Here is a 14084-nt window from a genome sequence, read left to right as displayed (position 1 = left end):
AATCAATATCTAAATGTGCTAATGCGCATCAGCTGAAGATTCAGCCCCACAGCTATAACTTAGGCCATGTTTACATTACAAAGTTCAGTTGATACACATTACATTGGTGTGCAGCTGCCAGAGTTTGTATATCACTCAAGAGCATGCATGCTTGGATGCCTGTGTCAGCGCTGCACATACTTACCAGGTATGCACCAATGTAAAGTGCAGAGCATGGGTAGGTATTCTAGTGTGCTGTACCCCACAGTCTGGCTCAACGTCTTGTGGGACATTTTCAGTGTTGTGTTGACTGTGACTCTCATTCAAGGAGATGTTGTTATTGCGTCGTTGTAATGGGGTGCTTACATTGGCAGGAGACAAATTGTGATGTAGACACGTGCACAACTAGGTTGACACAACCTAACTTTGTGGCATAGACCAGGGCTCATTATTAGCTTCCAAATTTAAGGACAGGAGATAAAGCCCTGAGATTCAGCGCCAAAAATGCCTATACAGCAGGTCTTTGAAGTTGACACTACATTAATGCATTAACAAGGCTAAGGAATCTGTTATGGGGAATACGTAATGTTGCAAAATAAAGAAACAAAAGCCTGGGCAGTATTGGATTCTATAGGAAAAATACAATTGAAAAAGTCGTCTGTCTGGAGTTGTTAATGATGGTCTTCCATAACACACGGTGCCATGATCAAAGATTCATATATACACAATATTAACATTTTTATCCTTGCTTTATAAACAACACTTACAATACTGATAAATCGCCATAGTGCTCTGATAAGGGATTGTTATTTCAAAGTTACAGGAGTCCTTCTATAGGGCAGAGATAACCAGCTCCATAGCTTCAAAAGTAGTTTTCTGCACGGTCATTATAGCAGGCTAATTTGGTATTGCAACATTCATGTCTCGTGTAGCTCTACGAAGTGTTTTAAGATTATTTTTTCTTTAAAAACGGACATCCTTTTTTCATCAAAAACTGTGATGCATGTTACAAAAAGACACCCAAAACAGAGGGGTACCATTCCTTTGCTCTTAGCTGAGAGTTCCCAAACGTCTCTCTAATGCAGTACAGCAGGGTGAAATGCCCCCTGCCCCTCCCCCTTTACAGAAGGCTTGTGCAGAGAAAAATATATGGGAGAAAATAATAAAAATGAAAAGATGCAGCAGGTCTTTTGGGTTTTGTCTTTTTAAAATGCCTCGTTTAAAAAAAAATGTCCATCAGGAATGGGAGAAAAGCATCAGCTGGCTCTTTCCTTACATAGGAAAGAGAAGGACTTGGAAGAAGGAAGTCATGCAGCTATTACCCTCTCTGCAACACTTCTAAGGTTAAAGGGATAAAAATCCATCAATTTGTAAGGCCTGACCTTGCAGTGTTGGTTTTCATCTGAATTCAGATGTGCGGGATTAACCCAGTGAAGTTTACATGACACTGATGTAAAAGCTGCATTACAGGGCCTTCCAGCAAATTACATTAATTGGAATCTCTAATCGGGGGTGGGAAGGGGGTGTAGAGGGACTTTATCTGACGTGCAGCATATAATAAACAGATGTCTCCTAACCCAGATTAATAATAAATGCCACATTCATATATATCACTGCAAACCAACCATTTTTACCAGCACTGAGAATTGGGCCGATAGCAGTTCTCTAACAGCCTTATACAGTAAGCCACAAGATATAGAAAATTCCTAGTTAGGGCCAAATTTTGATCTCAGTTACAGTGGTGTAAATTTCTGTTCACTCCAGATTTATGTCACCACAACAGAGGTCGAAATATGGCCCCTTGACTCAGTGTTCCTATGTTATCCCTTACTAGCAGCTGGAAGCTCATACCGTCGCACAGTTGTGAGAGCTGGGCCAAGTAATCCACCATCTGTGCAGCCTACCTCAGACAACCAATGAAATTATTGCATGAAAATTAGCTGCAAAGTAAGGTTGGTGACTGGTTGCGTTACCTCTGATATCACAATGGCCTCTGACTCTTGGTATGGCATAGACCAGAGGTCAGCAACCTCTGCCACGTGGCCTGCCACGTCGGCAGGTTCGGCAGATTGTAAGTCCCACTGGCCACGGTTCGCCGTCCCAGGTCAATGGGAGCAGTGGAAAGTGGCGTGGGTGAGGGATGCGCTGGCCGCAGCTTCCCACCACCCCCAGTGGCCTGTGACAACGAACTGCAGCCAGTGGGAGCCGCGATCGGCCGAACCTGCCGATACGGCAGGTAAACAAACTGGCCCAGCCCACCAGGGTGCTTACCCTGGCAAGCCACGTGCCAGAGGTTGCCAACCCCTCGCATAGACACATGACTTACTATAGCCATACACTGCATGGGTGTAATTCGTAAAGTCAAAATGGCCAAGAACTTAAAAATTGGACAGTAACCAACTGCAAAACCCAGTGATGATTCAACCTGGGGATATTCTAAATAAAAAAGAGCTCACAGCCATGCTGGTAGCTTTTTCCATCACTTCACGCTGACTCAACAGACATTCAGGCTTCAGAGTGACACTTACCTACAAAGCCACCCCAATCCCTTTGCAGTAAAATAAGCAGAGTTCGAAGACAGTAAAAAAACAGGAGATTAAAATATAAATTAGTTTGGCCTGAAGAACAGCAGCAGCACAGGGCCCTTTACTTAGGTGCTGGAACTAGGAGTGCTGCTGCTTCACCTGGCTTGAAGTGGTTCCCATCATATACAGGGTTTACAGTTTGGTTCAATGGCTCTCACCACCCCCACTATAAAAAATGTTCCAGTAAATTAAATGTGACCATTTGTTCCCTTAGAATGGTTCAGGCTCCAGTTAGCCATGATGGCTTTTTTGCCACTTCTTGCAGTGACAGTTTATTACAGTGGTGACACACACAGAGCAATAGAAGGATTAAAAAAAAACCCACTTTAATATCAGCTTCCAACTATTCGATACCCCGAGCTAGCTCCTCCTCTAAAGAGGAAAGGGCCTTCTCTAAACCAGCATCCAAGTGAGTGCTTGGAAGAATATACTGGATATATTTATCATCCACACAAAAAAAACTATGCTAAAAGAACTTCATTCAGGTTCCAAAATGAAGCACGCAAATGTTAGGAAATGCCATAATTAAGGTTGCCCATGCAACCTTAATTCACCCCCCTTGTGCGTAGGCCTTATGATACAGTTCTTCCCACAGATCCTTTGTCCCAGTCTATTCCCACCACCAGGTCCAAATCTCATCTGCTCTGTATTCTAGTCACACAGCTTTCTTCTCCACCTTGCCTGGACCTTGCCAGGGGGGCACTGAGAGCATAGGAGAGGCAGCATTCCTGCTCTTGGTTGTAGTGCCAGCCCACAACAGCAATCACGGCGAAAGGCCTGCTCAGTACCATCCAGCACCAGGCTGGAGCACGCCCAGAGCAAATAGAAAGTTCAGAGAATTTAGCTGCAGTCTAGCAAGTCCCTACTGAACATGTGTGAACTGTGATTTTTTCAAAGGTTAGCAATTTGGCCAAATTTCGAGCATGGGTGCACAAGAGTGTCTCAAAGAAAAAGTCACCAAATATTTGTTAATGTAGGCAAAAGAACATTGCTTCCCCAACCTCGTGCTCAGATGTGGCTGAACCATTTTGGCTAAAATTTTCCAAATAAATTCAGCCTGGGGCAAAAACCCAGCTCAGAAAATTTCAATCAAAACAGAAAAAGTCAGGCAAAGTTGTAAGAAACTGAAATCAGGGGTCTTATTATAGGAAGTATCAGGCAAGCTTAATACCAGCTCTGCCTAAAAGACGCAGGCACACCCACCCCTTGTGGACAAGTCTGATAGAAAATAAACTTTGTATAGGGCTTTTGAACCATCTTGTCAAGTAGAATAAGGAATTATATTCTTTCTACAGCAAGGTTCAAAACCTATATCATTTTCAAATGGTTTTTAGGACTAATGTCTAGGAGAAGCCTATTCCATTTGTATAGAACCCTACTGAATTCACCCCATCCAGTTCTGTAGGACTTTTACATAACGGGTGTGCCTGTGAAGCTACCTCAGTGGACTTGCAGATCTGAATTTAGCCCTGCTGTCTCCAGAGGATACATTTACAAATAGACACTGATGTTCTTAGTTTCTTGAGGCAGCCAAAATGAGAGCAGAACAAAGCTGGGATGCAAACGAAAACCTACTAGTGAGTACAGCTAAATAAAGAAATGATTATTTTGTTATGGAAACCAATGCAGGAAATCTTGAATTAGTCAGTAATTCCTGACCTCTCATTGCACCGCTGGAAAAAAGTGCATATTATGAGAATGTATTTGAAGCTTATGTCGTAAAAATGAGAAATATTTAGACATACAGTCTAAGCCTTAAACACTTTTCACTAGGAAAAACCCCTCCATATAGTATTTTAAAATTAGGACAATATCTGATTTCTGCGAACACCAAGCCTAGTTAATTTTCAGCAGCCAACTCAATCACTGAGAACATAGCAAAGGTTTTAGTAGCTATTGTGAATGAACCTTGTAGTAATTGTTTCCATGCATCCTCATTAACATGACGAGCAATACAAACAACAAAGGCTGCTATGCATTGTGTGCCAATCAGGAGGTCATTCCAAAACAAACTTTTTCTGGCCTGCAGAATTTCTTTCTGTGTTTCCCACTGGAAGGAATATCATCATTAAATGGGACTATAACACAACATTGCATTGCTTTATTTTTAAATTGCACCTTTAAGTATCAAAGCATTGGTAAGCTTCCTATGGCTAAGTATCTTTAAGCATAAAGTTCTGGAGAACACTCAGTGCAGGACAGGGAGAATGAGGAGATATGAACATCAGACTGGTAGGCATCTCTTTGATCATCGAATCCAGACCCCAGATACTGCAGGCAACCCTGTCATATAATCCATCATATAATTCCTAAATGTATTAAACTCCATCTTAAAACTAGTTTGTTTGTTTGCTCCCAATCCTCTTTGAAGGAAGTTATAGAGTAAGGAAGTGATCCTCGGACCTCAGTGGTTGAGGAGCCAAATTAACGATCAACATTTACCCAAAAGAACCACAGTAGTGTGAAATCAGTGTTTCATTTACTATTATTCTGTATATATATTCTCACAGCAAAATGACTGACCAAGTATTCTACAATTGGTTAGTAACACAGTAAAACATCTTGATTGGTTAATGACTTAGATGGATTAATAATTAAATCACATTGTGTTTTAATATCACGTGCTGCAAAAGAGCTGCAGAAGACACATTAAAGAGCCACTGGCGGCTCCAGCGCTTCAGTCTGAGTATCACTGGTGCAGGGTGAGGAAACAGCCAATTAGCATAACAACAGAAGTTGCACTTGGTGGACTCTGGAATCCTGCAGTGACAGATGATTAGAATGTTCAGAGCCGGTTTCATTCAAGGATCTCCATTTTTAGAAAGAAGGGCGACCATAAACATTCACATTTTAGAGATGGGACGCTGAGCGGTTCAGGAAGGTACTAAAGCATGTGTTTAACTTCAAGCGCACAAGTAATGCCAATTAAGTCAATGACCCTACACTCATGCTTAAAAGTTATGCGTGCATTTTCCAAACAAAAACGTTTTCAGTGTTTCAGTTCAAAACTGCTTTTTGTTCCCAAGTCTATTGCGGTGGTGCACAATGGCCAACGAACCGAAAAATTAATAATTTGCACAGCTCTGTTTAAAATGATCCTTCACTTACTGTGCTTCTAACAAAGCCTGAAAAGAACGTAGGTTTCCCTAGTATCTGCTTCCTCATTAATGCACCATCTGCGAGTAAAAGTCCATCAGTACGTAACTGTGTAGGGCCTACATTAAACGGTGAATCTTTGCTGTGCACCAGATTATTAACTCAGATAAGCTTTGGGCCATATGCTACAAGAATTTTTCCCTCTAGCCACCTGTATGGCCAAACGACAGGCACACTCATGAAAAGGAACAGAAATTCTGCCCATGACTATGTAGAATATTATGAAGTAGCCAGGCAAGGGTTCCATTTACTCATTTTGGCATCTTGCAAAATCTGTGTCATCAAAATTTTGCTTTTAAGGCACAGCTCTGAGTAAGTGGTGGAACGTCAGTGCATCTCAGTACAGGAGGCATTGAGTGACACTGCCTCAGAGATCCCCTTTAGAGGCACGAGGCCCTCCACAGCTCACCCCTGTTCATTGAGAGGGAATTAGGGGGTGGCAGGAAGGAATAATTTGCAACACCCTTATATGGGATAGGGGACACATCCTCCCCCAGCCATGCACACTTCCTCCTAGCTCTATGGGCTATCACATATGCAGAACAGAGCACAGATGGTACAGTTTTTAGGGCAGTAACCTATGATTTTGGAGACCTTGGCTCAATTCCTAGTTCTATTATGGATTCCCTATGTGAGCTTGGGAAAGTCACTCGGCCGCTCTGTGCCTCAGTTTCCCATCTGGGTAAAAAGGGGCTAACTGCCCTGCCTCTCAGGGGTGTGGTGATGGTAAATTAATTAAAGACTGTGAGGTGCTCAGATACTATGCTAATAGAGGCAGTATAGATAGTATGTTATTTATTGTGTGTATTCCCCTAGTGCCTATCATGGAGTAATGACAAATTGTGCTAGGCACTGTACAAACACAAAAATGGTCCCTGCCCCACAGCGCTTACAATCTACATATAAGACAAGAGACAAGGATGGATACAGACAAACAAGGAAACAGGGAATCAAAACTACAATAGGGGAGAGGAGCAAAAAAGTCCAGGTGAGAAGACACTCAACAATCAGGGTGGAACAGGCAGGGTGGAAGTGGCTGAGAGCAAACAAGAGGTCATCAGCCCTAGATTGGAAGTCACGGAAAGGCTGAGTGACAAGGCATGGGCAGGTGCTCCAGGGCAATGCTGAAAGAGACCAGACAATGGGGAACTCAGCAACAGAGAGACCAGAGAGACATCACTGCATAGTGAAAACCAGTCTGGTGAGTGGAAGAGTTGAACCAGGGCTGCAAGTCATATGAAGAGGTGAGGGCATGGACATGTGCAGCTCAGGGTTGGAAATGGTCATTGCTGAGTGTTGGAGATTGTGAGGGGAGGGAGAGAGAGCCAGGAGTCAAGGTCTGAGAGGAAGGCTGAAATGGAGGGGTTGGGTGGATGGTAGATGACCGCACTCTGGAGGGGGAAAGGAAAGGTCAGATGAAGTGCAGTTCTAAAGAGTGGACAGGTTGAGGAGAGAGGGGTTGGAAGCAGCATGAAGTGGAGAGGAGCAGCCCAACACACCCACCACACAGTCTGATCCAGGGCAGGGAGAGTGGGAGAAGGAAAGGCTTCTGTAAGAGAGGGCAGCTACAGATGCCACGTCAGGCAAAAGGATCCAGGTCTCTGCGAGAACCGGGAGCTGGAGGAAGAGAGATATTGACAGATCATGGATGGCTGTGATCTTTTTAGAGATGGACTGGGCAACAAGAGAGGGGGAGGTGGCCGGGCGGATGGGCAGCAGATTAAGAGTGGTGGCAAGAGAGGGGCAGATGTGAGGGTGGGGATGGAGGGAAGGCTGAGGCTGTGGCAAATGCCACCAGGGGTGAGGAGGAGGAGGAGGGACCTAGATCAGCGCTGATGGGAGAAGATTGGGGTGGAGAGGGAAAGAGGAGCAGGCAGAGCTGATGGGAACTACAGGATGAGAGTAAGAGGAGATGGAGCCAATGGAGGGAAGGGAGTGGGAAGGGAAAGGATGGATGGTAAGATGCAGAAGAGGAGTGAGGAGAAAGCCATGGGTGAGCAGCAGATAGATAAAATTATTATACACACACACATACACACACACACACACAGTCTGAAGTCCCAGCTGTTTGGGATGGGCATGCCCCACACACATCCCAGACACATTCATTCACTTTCAATGGGGAACATCTCCAGCACAACCTCTGAGCTCCCCTGGTCTGGGTAGCCCTAACATAGCTCTAGCCACATGAGGTTGGGTGTGCTGGGGGGGCGGGGGGAAACCTCATTGCCCCACAACCGCCCTGATAGTCTGATGAGGGCTAAGCACAATCTAGCCAACGCTGTCTTCTCAAAGAAGGAAGTGGCGCTATTTGACATTTTGCTCCTGTATCCATGATTCCAGTGCTTTGATTGGAGTCTAAAAAAACAGGATACCAAACAGTCTCCTTTCGGTATGTCCATAACTTACCAGCTAAGCTGCTATTTATCTCTCTCAACCAAGATCTAAGTTGTGATGTTTATTTCAACCATTCTGGGGGTGGAGAAGATTCTCTGTGAAGATTTCCCAGTTATTTCCTTTTTGTTCCTTTTTACAAGCATTTTCTACAGCTGCATGCCTGTCATCTGGTCATGGAATTGGAGAGAGGGAGAGCCAAATAGCGTGAGTCCTCAAATTAATCTGACTTAAAAGGTTACAACAATCTGATGGGCAGTGAAATAGTCACTGTTTCCACAGGTCCTAGGGAATAGCGTGCTGATGCATTTTTTCATGCCGTGCAAAGAAAAAAGTGGATGCTAGGTAAACGTACGTTCTTTCCAAGCTCTATTAGAAACACAATGAGGAGGATCTTATTTTAATTCCCTTTCTTTCCCCTTCGCCAGAGACACTAAGCCACCCCACCACCACCTTTCTATAACATAACAAAAATAGTACGATTAAAACATGTCAATCAAAGATAGGTAGAGTCCTGGCCAAACAGGGGGTATGCGTGTTGTGTGGAGAATGGTAATAAACATTGCAGTCGACAGTATAAGCTGAGGGGAAAGAAAAAGGAATTTTTTAAAAGGTGTTTAGTTGGGAAATGGATGGAGCAAAATAGAGATCAACCGGGAGCTATGCTCCATGGCCGATGACAGAGGCACCCCTGCTTTCTGATTACTAAGCACACACTATCTTCCCAGGGTTCCACACTGACGGTGAAAGTCAGTTGCAAAACTCCCACTGCTTTCAGTGGGGCTAGGATTATTTTAATTTGTCAACATAGCAAGTCAACATTTGCCAAGTAGAAAAGGACACGAGTCACAGAGATAGTCCCAAGCTGCAAATTTTGGATCTAAATGCAAGATTTCCCTAATGTTCAGAGGTAAATATGGCCCACTACTAATTCTAGAAAATAAAAATGAGAAACTACAGCAAAATATTTACTGAGATCTGGGCTCATTTGTGATGTAAACACTTATTCATAGAGTTAAGGGGACAATTTTCTGGCTAATAATAATTTTTCTGGAAAAAATGCATGGGTGGGGGGGACTATTTGCAAATTCGGGTTGAATTTGTTAATATTTTCAGCCAAAAATAAACAGACAACAAAATTTTCTGAGATGTTGAAACAGATTGTTTAGAAAAAAAACACAAAATGATCTGTTGTGAAAATGTCATTTCAATTTGCCATTTCACTTTTAAAATGTTGATTCGATTAGACATTCTGAATATTTCGTTTTGACCCGAACAAGATTTCTGTTTTATTTCAGCAAGGGGAAAAAAATCAGTTTCAGTTTGACACAAACCAATTTTTTTCTTTCAGATTTTCCTGTTCAGCCAATGAACTGAAAATCAATTATTCCCTCGGCTCTTATTCATTCATTTCTTTTTACCTTTTTATCAACTGAAATTTACTTAATACTAGGGATTTATGAAATACGGAACATGGAGAACATTTTCAGTGAAGTGAATTAGATCCTAGAACGTGCCACAGATTGCAGGCCAGAACTGAGATGTGACAGCTCTTACTTATCTTTGGTAGTAAGCTCCTAAGAGCAAGGAATACAGGGAGGAGTCCTTAAATTTTCATCTAGTCTAGAGGGCATGCGGGTGAGTGATCTCCATTAGCTATCATTACAGTTGGGGTTTCTTTGTTCAAGCCTTTGCTTTGGATTCAAACGCTGAATGTGAGAATCATGTTATTGTAGACTCCTGTATTCGCCACTAATCTTCTCCTTGGAGATTACTACCAAAGGGAACGTGGGCTATTTTTGGACACTCACGGTGTATTCCAAGCCATAATTCAGACTAGATTCCCACAAGCATACGCAACAAGCAAGTCGAGAGTCTATTTAACCCGGGAGAACAATCCAAACAGCTTGTAGTTTATTGCCCTGATATGTTTTGCATCTCTTTTTAAAATTGGAATTGTAAGATTGGCCTTTTGCAGCTGTATGAACTGTACGTTAGGAGTAATGAAACCATCTCAAACTCTCTGTATTCTGGGGACATTTTTCCAAGGTATTTTGTCTTTGTAACAATACCCAGAGCTCCCTAAATATTGGGAAGGTCATTTGTTTCCTAGCAGATAGATTCCCTTATCCAGAGCTTACTGGAGCCCAAACAACAATTTATAAACTCTAAGCTCCTTTTCTCCCTCAAGATGAAGTGCTTTAGTGTCGAAGCCAAACTAAATCTTTAAATGGTATAAGAGGCATTTGGATTTTTTTCTTCTACCCAGCTGACAGTAGGTTTACAGTGTATAATCTGGCCTTTGTAAAGGCATTTGTCAGCCTGTATATTTCATTTTAAAACTCGACCACCCATGAGGGTGGACAGGCAGGAAGCATTTGTTCACTTGCACCAACAGGCCATTTGAAGGTTGGCTGCAAAATAACAGAATTTAGTCACAAAGGCGAACTTTTTTGGCATTATCTTGCTAACATCTCATTTTAAAAAGCAGGCGTTGTTTATAGGAAACGAGTCCTCAGCTCTAAATTTGGAAATTCTTCGTATTCTCCTAATCCTCGATCCCGAGCGGGGATGCTGGCTGCGCATCTTTGGCCTCACAAAAGACAGATCTGCTTTTATCTGCCCTGGAAGGGTCCCCGGTTTAACCACCCCACCAAAGGAAGAAGAGTCTTAACACTAAAGGGGCAAAGGGGAGACTTCCACATAAGTTAACAATTTGGTGAAACGAATCCAATCCTCAAGTACTGCATCATGCCGCTTGTCATATTCTTACTGTAGGTTTCCATGTTTAGTTTAAGTTTGGAACTACTGGCTGTTGGTCATTTTTGCAGCTTGACAGAAACCTGTCCAAAGGAAACTGAATGCCAGGAGATAGGAACAATCGCTACAACACAAAAAGGGTCTGGCCACCCCCTTGTAGGTAGATGTGTACAGGAATGAGAGAGAAAATAGTAGGTGAAGCGATACGGACTCAGACCAACAGTAACAGATATAAAATTGCATTCCTTCTCTCAGTATCATAAATAACACTCACATTTTATCTCTCTTGCTCAAAGGTTTAAAGGGAGGAAATAGCACGGTTTTAGCAACTGATAAAGACTTAATCTATAATTTTTTCAGCCACAAACTTAATTAACTAAAAAACTTCTTATACTAGGATTTGGCTTCACACCATTGTACCATTGCTGCATAGGCAGAATATTGCATTGAATCGTAGGCAGCAATTTGGAGGGTGTTCTAGGGTTTGACAACCTCTCCCAAGCCAGCTGTCATCCTCCTCTTCTCCACAGCACTGTCTGCACTCTGTCTTCCTCATGGATTCCCACCCATTCTGCTGCTGCTACCACTGATGTCTGTAATCTCCTATTCTTCTCTCCTCCCACGGCAGTCTATTTCGCATGCCTCAGAAATCTGCATACTGAAGCAGCAGTTTAATGGAGGAAGGGAACCGTGCTGCAGCAAAGTAACTTTACAAAACTTAGGTCAAATATATAAAGCTCACCAGGACAGCTTAGTAGTCAGCCTGGCTTGGGACATGTTATAGCAGCAGCAGGACTGCAGCGTACACTAGATACAAGGTGTAGGGCCCAGTATCCTAATGCAGATAGACCTACCATGCAAACACACACTACGGGAGTGTGAAGAGGCAGAGTTGCCCATTGCCTCTCATGAAGAAATGAATGAGGGCAGGAGATACTCAAAGCCAAATAGAGGGTGTGTAGAGCCCCACAGCCATAGAAATTTAAGACTCATAAAAATACTATGTTCAGTCTCAGCTAGGGATGTTTCTCTGTTAAATAATATTGCAAGGGTCACCCTACACAGCCTGAGGTCCCCAAACAATGGCTGCATCACCTAAACCCTAATCCAGCCTTGGAAAAGCATTGAAAGCACGTCGCTTTGAAACAAAGGCCTGCAGCAGAAGCAGGCTACAGCAGCTACTGGGGAAGCTAAAAGGAAAAGGGTTGATTCAAGTTCAACAGGAGGATCAGTTCTTCCCTGTGTTTGCTTAATCTAGGACCGAGTCCACTGGGCTTTCATCCAGATGTAGTACTGCCAGTCCCAAGCATTCAAAAATCATGAGTAAGGTCCTAAGAAATCATGAGATTGGTTTAAAAATCATGGAATTGTTACAAAATAATACATTTTGGGTTCTTTTTCCTTGACTTTTGACTTCTGAACTATTAGGGCGATCTAGCTTTGCAAGCTTTTCTGGGCAACCATGAAGGCTAGATTTTTTTTTTTTTAAATAAAGCTGAGATGCAATTCCTTGATTCCAGCAGCTGGTGCTTTCAGAAAGACACCAAATATTGCAAGACTCGTGATCCAATTGCAAGAGTTGGCAACACTGCAGATATGCCTATGTGCAACTGTGAGATCTAGAGATTTGGGGTTTTAGCTGAAGACTGGAATAGAATGTTGAAATAAAACAAAAATGGGAAACTTACAAAAGAAGAAGAGGAGGCAGTGTGGCAGAGAGAGAGAGCAATCTTACAATAAGTCCTCTCTTCAAAGCTCATTTATGATCAGTGCCAGCTCTAGACACCAGCATCCCAAGCATGCGCTTGGGGTGGCACTCCCTTTATTTTATTTTATTTTTTGCTTGGGGTGGCAAAAAACCTGGAGCTGGCCCTGTTGATGATGGCTAGGTTCATTAACATTTTGGCTGCTCCTGGATGCAGGATTCGTGCCACCACTAGTAACGAAATATGCAAGACAATGCCATCAACCAACTCCTAAAGTTAATGCTGAACCTCCTTGTCCTCCATTTGAAATGCTAACTTCATTCTGTGTGGATCTGGCAGTTCACATCATTTTTGGCTTCACTGCTCATCCTGTTTTTGGCCAACAGCTATAACACTGAATGTGGAATTTCAGGAAGTATGGGACTCTAAAGGTATCTGTATCAACTGTATCCAATTTTATTTCTCCCCATTCAAACATGGGCCGTTCAGTTTTTGTGTGCAGTTACCGTATTCGGCTGGCTTGCTGTACCATAAGTTGTTCCAGGCTTCCTTGTGAGCAAATACACTTTCCAAAACAGATCAGATTTCTGTTCATGTCTAATAGCTTAAACTCTGCTTTTAGCAGTTGTGCTGTGAGATGCAGCATTAGAAGGAGGCCACATTCTTTGCTAATTTGTACGTGTTGTGCTGAGCTGAATTATGTAGTCAGGGTAAAATTCACCCCGGGCAGAACACCAAGCACAAAACATGTGCAATACTTAAGTCTCACTTAAACCCTCAAAATAGGTTTTAAGTGGAGCATAGGCCTTTGGCTGGCCTTCTGCAAAGGGCTGAATTTCATCCTAGGTGCTCTGAGGTTTATTGCTGCCTGAGATTCCCTTTCCCCTGCAGTGTATTCATTTGAGGGGCCCGGAAGACTGCCCCCATCAGTGCACAAACCCCATTGTGCTGTGCTGTACCGTATGGAGGAATTTTTCCTGGCTACTCAGTGTGTGCGTATAATATGAACAAAATCTCATTGAAGTGCAGAGCCTAACTGTAAAAGCAGAGACAGGTTTCAAGCTGCAGAACTGGGAAATACCCCCAAAATTTGGGGGCTGTCTGGATCCAGCTTTTGGTTCAAGCAACTTTCCTACTTAATAACACTGTGCATGTCTGTAGCACCTGCCACCCTAGTCTCTCAAAACACTTTACCTTTAATGGATTAAGCCCCTCACTATCCCTACGGAGGTAGGTAAAGTGAACACCACCACTTTACAGACTGGGAAACTAAGACACAGAGCACTTTGACGACTTACCTGAAGTCACAAAGGAAGTCTGCAACAAAAACAAAAATAGGACCCTGGGCTGACAACTCTCAGGCTTATGCTTTAGCCAGAAGAATCTTCCCCATGGAAGTGGTTTTCATACCATTATACACCCATCATGACCTTGCTCTCTGCTGATCACTTATGGAGCGTACGCCTAACAAACCCTGCCATTCCACCTTATCCCTCTTCCCTCC

This window comes from Gopherus flavomarginatus, chromosome 14, assembly GCF_025201925.1.
Source record: "Gopherus flavomarginatus isolate rGopFla2 chromosome 14, rGopFla2.mat.asm, whole genome shotgun sequence".
NCBI lineage: Eukaryota > Metazoa > Chordata > Testudines > Testudinidae > Gopherus > Gopherus flavomarginatus.
This window is presented reverse-complemented; position numbering follows the sequence as displayed.